This window comes from Salvelinus sp. IW2-2015, unplaced genomic scaffold (assembly GCF_002910315.2).
Source record: "Salvelinus sp. IW2-2015 unplaced genomic scaffold, ASM291031v2 Un_scaffold2418, whole genome shotgun sequence".
Lineage (NCBI taxonomy): Eukaryota > Metazoa > Chordata > Actinopteri > Salmoniformes > Salmonidae > Salvelinus > Salvelinus sp. IW2-2015.
Genome location: NW_019943739.1, coordinates 74,347 through 80,880, shown reverse-complemented (window position 1 = coordinate 80,880; position 6,534 = coordinate 74,347). Strand labels below are relative to the sequence as shown.

General features: G+C 40.3%; 2 long non-coding RNA genes across 3 annotated transcripts in view; one reads left to right on the top strand and one right to left on the bottom strand.

Moving 5' to 3' along the window:
- On the top strand, positions 1-1,984 carry LOC139025246 (uncharacterized). Its single transcript, XR_011476730.1, has 3 exons — positions 1-52; positions 154-257; positions 1,862-1,984. It is a non-coding gene; the product is annotated as an uncharacterized lncRNA (long non-coding RNA).
- A 465-nt stretch (positions 1,985-2,449) lies between these two features.
- The window catches only part of LOC112073915 (uncharacterized), a 50,329-nt gene continuing 46,244 nt past the window's right edge, over positions 2,450-6,534 (bottom strand). For both annotated transcript variants that reach the window (XR_011476729.1, XR_002894638.2), the window contains one exon: positions 2,450-2,617. This is a non-coding gene — a long non-coding RNA (uncharacterized lncRNA). The remainder of the gene's footprint in view (positions 2,618-6,534) is intronic.

The window sequence follows — 6,534 nt, the reverse complement described above, 5'->3', positions numbered from 1 at the left end:
CTGTCTGAAGAGAGGAGCAGACCTGGTGATCGTAAACAGTGATATGGAACAGGTGAGAGAGAGAATCAAAATGCCTTGGTCAGTAATGATCTTCAAGTATTTAACACAGTAGCCTATAGAAGTTGACAACATCAGTGTCTTTCTCACCAACAGGAGTTTCTCTATGGCCTCAATAAGAGAGCCTGGATTGGTCTGACTGACTCTGTTACTGAGGGGACCTGGAAATGGGTGGACGGCACACCACTGACCACCTCAAGGTAAGACACTACTACTCTATAATAACACTGACCACCCCAATGTAAGACACTACTGTTTTAATAACACTGACCACCCCAAGGTAAGAGACTACTGCTCTAATAACACTGACCACCCAAGGTAAGACACTACTGCTCTATAATAACACTGACCACCACAAGTAAGACACTACTGCTCTATAATAACACTGACCACCCCAAGGTAAGACACTACTGTTTTAATAACACTGACACCCCAAGGTAAGAGACTACTGATATAATAACACTGACCACCCCAAGGTAAGAGACTACTGCTCTAATAACACTGACCACCCCAAGGTAAGACACTACTGTTTTAATAACATTGACCATCCCAAGGTAAAGGACTACTGCTGTAATAACACTGACCACAGTTTAGGAGTAGGACTGATTCTCTGTGTTTTTCAGAATCTAATGAGTTCAAGATGAGACTTAACCATCCAGGTGTGATAGAGACTTTTTAACAAATTAGATATTGCTTCAAATCATTGTCATAAATAGTTTTGTTTGCACTCATATATGTCATTCCACGAGCACTAAAGATATATCTTACAATGTCATAAAAAAAAATTAAAAAAAATGTTGGTTGTTGTCAATAAAGGCTCTGCTCATATTAATACTGAAAAAACATGTCTGTATTAACATTGACCCTTTTTGTATTTTTTCTAATTGGCACTACTCTATTGCACTGACTCTATTTCACTGACTCTATTGCACTGACTCTATTGCACTGACTCTATTGCACTGACTCTATGCACTGACTCTATTTCACTGACTCTATTGCTGACTCTATGCACTGATCTATGCACTGACTCTATTGCACTACTCTATTTCACTGACTCTTGACGACTCTATTCACTGACTCTATTGCACTGACTCTATTGCAGACTCTATTGCACTGCTCTATTTCACTGACTCTATTTCACTGACTCTATTGCACTGACTCTATTGCACTGACTCTATTGAACACTCATTAGCTCTACCCACACACTCACACATATGTACACTGATACTCAAACACACACATCACATACATGAACACACAACACACAACACACACACGCATATTGACGCTACAATTCATTCCCATTCAAAATCCTATTTCCCCTAACCCTAAACCTAACCCTAGCTCCTTACCTAACCTAGCTCCTACCTAAACCTAACCCTAGCCTTACCCTAACCCTAGCTCCTAACCCTAACCTAACCCTAGCTCCTTACCTAACCCTAGCTCCTAACCCTAAACCTTAACGTAATTCTAACCCTAACACTAATTCTAACCTTTACCCTAAACGCCCTAGAAATAGATTTAATATATCCACACACAATCCTTCACATTCTTCACACTCACTGTGCTACTCTGTTATTTCCTCTCCTGATTGCCTAGTCACTTTTTTTTTTTGTGTTTACTATTTTCATTTTCATTTTTTATTTAGCAAATGTTTTATTAATTTACTTCTTACTGTTTAACTCTGCATTGTTGGGAAGGACCCGTAACTAAGCATTTCATGGTAAAGTCGACACCTAATGTATTTGCTCATGTGACAAAATACAATTTTTATTATTTTATTTTCTGTCTTGTTACCCTGTAGTTACTGGCACTCACAGCAGCTTGATAATTGTTGTGACAACCCAGCAAATCAGGAGAAGGATTGTGTTGAGCTGAACACAGTAACATGGCGTCCTGTAAAGGCATGGAATGACCTGTCATGTTTACACAACGTTACTGGATTTGTGAAAAGTGGTTAACATCACCATGACAACAGAGGGGCTGGTGGAGGACGTGCACTCATACAGCACACAGTGAACACAACTTCATTCTCTTCTCTCTCTAAGACACACACACATACAGCACCTACAGTGAACACAACTTTATTCTCTCTCTCTCTCTAAGAACACAACACACCACACACATACAGCACCTACAGTGAACACAACTTCATCTCTCTCCTCTAAGACACACACACATACAGCACCTACAGTGAACACAACTTCATTCTCTCTCTCTAGCAAACACACACACATACAGCACCTACAGTGAACACAACTTCATTCTCTCTCTCTAAGACACACACACATACAGCACCTACAGTGAACACAACTTCATTCTCTCTCTCTTAAGAACACACACACACAGCACCTACAGTGAACACAACTTCCAGTCAGGGTGTCATAACTGGTCTGTAGCTGGTCTCTCTCTCTAGTCAGGGTGTTGTAACTGGTCTGTAGCTGGTCTCTCTCTTCAGTCAGGGTGTCGTAACTGGTCTGTAGCAGGTCTCTCTCTTCAGTCAGGGTGTTGTAACTGGTCTGTAGCAGGTCTTTCTCTGCAGTCACATTGCCTCTGTTATCTGGAAAGGATTGATACATATAACTCCTGGTTAATTCACTCACGAAACAGTAATTCAAGAAATCTAAATGCATATTCCCATGATAATGACTGAGATGATTGGCATGCAGTGTGGACATTTCACCAGTAAAAAGTGAAGAATTGTCTTTCAATATTGACATTGATGTTTGCCGATTTTGTCAGACTATCAGCTGATCGTTGATGTTGATGATTGATGTTAATCTGCTAGTTAGCTCGATCAATAATTATTTCACTGATTGGGATTTAATTTTCGATTCTCTCAAATAATAACCTGACCTTCAAGGTCCCTTCTTTAAATAACCATCAGCTTATAAAGGCTTCATTAAGCTTTCATATCAAATGCTACATAAAGCCTTCCTAATGCTTTCATAAGCACTACATAAATGTGTTATATAGCATCTATAAGTGTATGTCATGCTTTATAAAGGGTTCATAAACGGGGCATAACTGTGTGACATAATCACCCGTCTTAAATGTGACATAATGAACTATGTTGAATATGATATAAACAAATAAAGGGTGACTTGTTGTGCTGAAAGATGAAACATGCTGAAAGTTAAGTCATTTTAGTCACATTACACCTTATCTCGTTCCCAGACACTTCCGCCCAAATCCTCAGAAGGTCTGGTAGATCAACGCATCAAACTTGGCCTTCATTAGTTAGGTTAGATTTAAAAGTACATTTTAAGAAGATAAATTAGGGCTTAGCCAAACCAAATGGCTACCCGGACTATTTCCATTGTCTGTCCCCCCCCCCAACCCCTATTTTACGCTGCTTCTACTCTCTGTTTATCTTATATGCATAGTCACTTTAACTGTACATTCATGTACATTCTACCTCAATTGGCCCGACCAACCAGTGCTCCCGCATATTGGCTAACCGGGCTATCTGCATTGTGTCCCAACACCCGCCAACCCCTCTTTTTACGCTACTGCTACTCACTGTTCATCAAATATGCATAGTCACTTTAATTAATTAAAACCTTTCTGGACTCCCCATCCCGGATTCGGGATATTTGTCATCAAAAACCCTGACTAGCATAGCCTAGCCTAGCGCCGCAGGGATATAATATAATATAATTTCATGAAATAGGGTTTGCCGGTAGGGATATCCTTGTCCTCGTCGTGCTCCAGCGACTCCTGTGGCGGCCGGGCGCATGCGCGCTAACCGGGGGGGCGGGTGTTTCGGTGGTTTCCGGTGCACGGTGGCAGCGTGAAAACCGTGTTTTGGTGCACGTTTTCCTCGAACCATTGGTGGCGGACTGTTCGCGGTTGGAGGCGCGCGTGTGTTAAGAAGCAGTGCGGCTGTTGGGGGTTGTGCTTCCGGAGGACGCATGACTTTCGACTTCGTCTCTCCCGAGCCCGTACGGGAGTTGTAAGCGATGAGACAAGAATAGTAATTACTAAGCGATTGGATACCCGACGAAATTGGGGAGAAAAGTGGGATAAATAAAAAAATAAAAAATAAAAAAGGAAAGACAGTACCGTGCAGTATCGAAGAGCCCTCACTGCTGCTGATCATCCTACTTTTCCAACTTAATTGAGGAAATAAGAACAATCCAAAATGTATTTTTGCTACTGTCGCAAAGTTAACTAAAAAGCAGCATTCCCCAAGTGAGGATGGCTTTCACTTCAGCAGTAATAAATTCATGAACTTCTTGAGGAAAAGATCATGATCATTAGAAAGCAAATTACGGACTCCTCTTTTAAATCTGCGTATTCCTCCAAAGCTCAGCTGCCTGATCTGCACAACTCGGCCAGGACTAGGATCAAGAGAGACACTTTAAGTGTATAAGTACTATATCTCTTGACACAATGATGAAAATAATCATGGCCTCTAAACCTTTAAGCTGCATACTGGATCCTATTCCAACTAAACTACTGAAAGAGCTGCTTCATGTGCTTGGCCCTCCTATGTTGAACATAACAAACTCACTAAAAGTGGCAGTAATAAAAGCCTCTCTTGAAAAAGCCAAACCTTGGCCCAGAAAAAATATCAAAAACTATCGGCCTATATGCGAATCTTCCATTCCTCTCAAAAGTTTTAGAAAAGCTGTTGCGCAGCAACTCACTGCCTTCCTGAAGACAAACAGATGTATAAAATGCTTCAGTGCTGGTTTTAGACCCCATCATAGCACTGAGACTGGCATTGTGAAGTGGTAAATAATGACGTCAGACCGAGGCTCTGCATCCTGTCCTACATGCTACTAGACCTTAGTGCTGCTTGATACCATCGATCACCACATTATTTTGGAGCGATTGGTTATCCCCAAATGGTTACACGGACAAGTTCTGGCCTGGTTTAGATCTTATCTGTCGGAAAGATATCAGTTTGTCTCGGTGAATGGTTTGTCCTCTGATAAAATCAACTGTACATTGGTGTTCCTCCAGGTTCCGTTTTAGCACCACTATTGTTTTCACTACCTCTTGGGGATGTCATTCGAAAACATAATGTTACTTTCACTGCTATGCGGATGACACAACATCTGTAATTTCAATGAAACATGGTGAAGCCCCCAAATTGCCCTCGCTAGAAGCCTGTGTTTCACGACATAGGAAGTGGATGGCTGAAAACTTTCTACCTCTTGGAAATAGGGGCCGCCCTTTTCACTTCTGGATAAAAACGTGCCCAATTTAAATGGCCTCGTACTCTGTCCTAAATCATATGATATGCATATATTATTACATTGGGATAGAAACACTCTGAAGGTTTCTAAAACTGTTTGAATTATATCTGTGAGTAAAACAGAACTCATTTGGCAGGCAAAGCTTCCCAAACAGGAAGTGAAGAATTCTGAAAATGGGTCTCTGTGAAAGGCTTCTGCCTATTCAATTGCCTTGTATTTTATGATATGTATGCACTTTCACACGCCTTCCACTAGATGTCAAAGGCAGATAGAACGTTGAATGAGGTGTCTAGCGCTGATGTGGACCGAATGAGAGAGCTTTTGGAGTGACAGGCAGCAATATTGGCAATATTTTGCTGCGCACCTGGGTGCACCATATCGTTGTCTGCAATGCCTTAGATAGACACGAATACATGCTCCGGCTGGGACGTTTATTGGATACATATGAGAAAAACATCCTAAAGATGGATTCTCAACTGAGTTTGACCAGTTTATTCGACTTTTATTATAACTTTTTGAATTTTTCGTTCCATGCCGCCAAACTTTCAGGACACGGTGAGCTACACTGCTAGCCAAAGTTGCTAATTTGACAGAAAGAAATGGACATTCTAAAACAAAACAACGATTTATTGTGGAACAAGGATTCCTGGACTGCATTCTGATGAAAGTTCATCAAAGGTAGAGAATATTTTATGGATGTTATTTCGTATTTTTGTTGAATATGTTGACTCCAACATGGCGGAGAATGGCTTGAGCGCTGTCTCAAAATTATTGTATGCTGTGCTTTTTTACTAAAGTATATTTTTTAAAATCTAACACAGCGGTTGCATTAAGAACCGTGTATCTTTAATTATATGTCCAACATGTATTTTTCAGCAAAGTTTATGATCAGTTTTTGGTTAGATTAACGTGACTCTCTAAAATTTCTCCGGCCAATTTGGAGCATTTTGGCGCCATGTTCCAACATGTAAAACCAGGATTTGTAGCTATAAATATGCACATTTTCGAAACAAAACATAAATGTATTGTATAACATGATGTTATAAGACTGTCATCTGATGAAGTTGTTCAAAGGTTAGTGATTAATTTATCTCTATTTGTGAGTTTTGTGAAAAGCTATCTTTTCGGTGAAAAAATTGCCGTGTGTTTTGGGCATTGTGGTGAGCTAACATAAATATATGTTGTGTTTTTTGCTGTAAAACATTTAAAAATCGGACATGTTGGCTGGATTCACAAGATGTTTATCTTTCATTTGCTGTATTGGACTTGG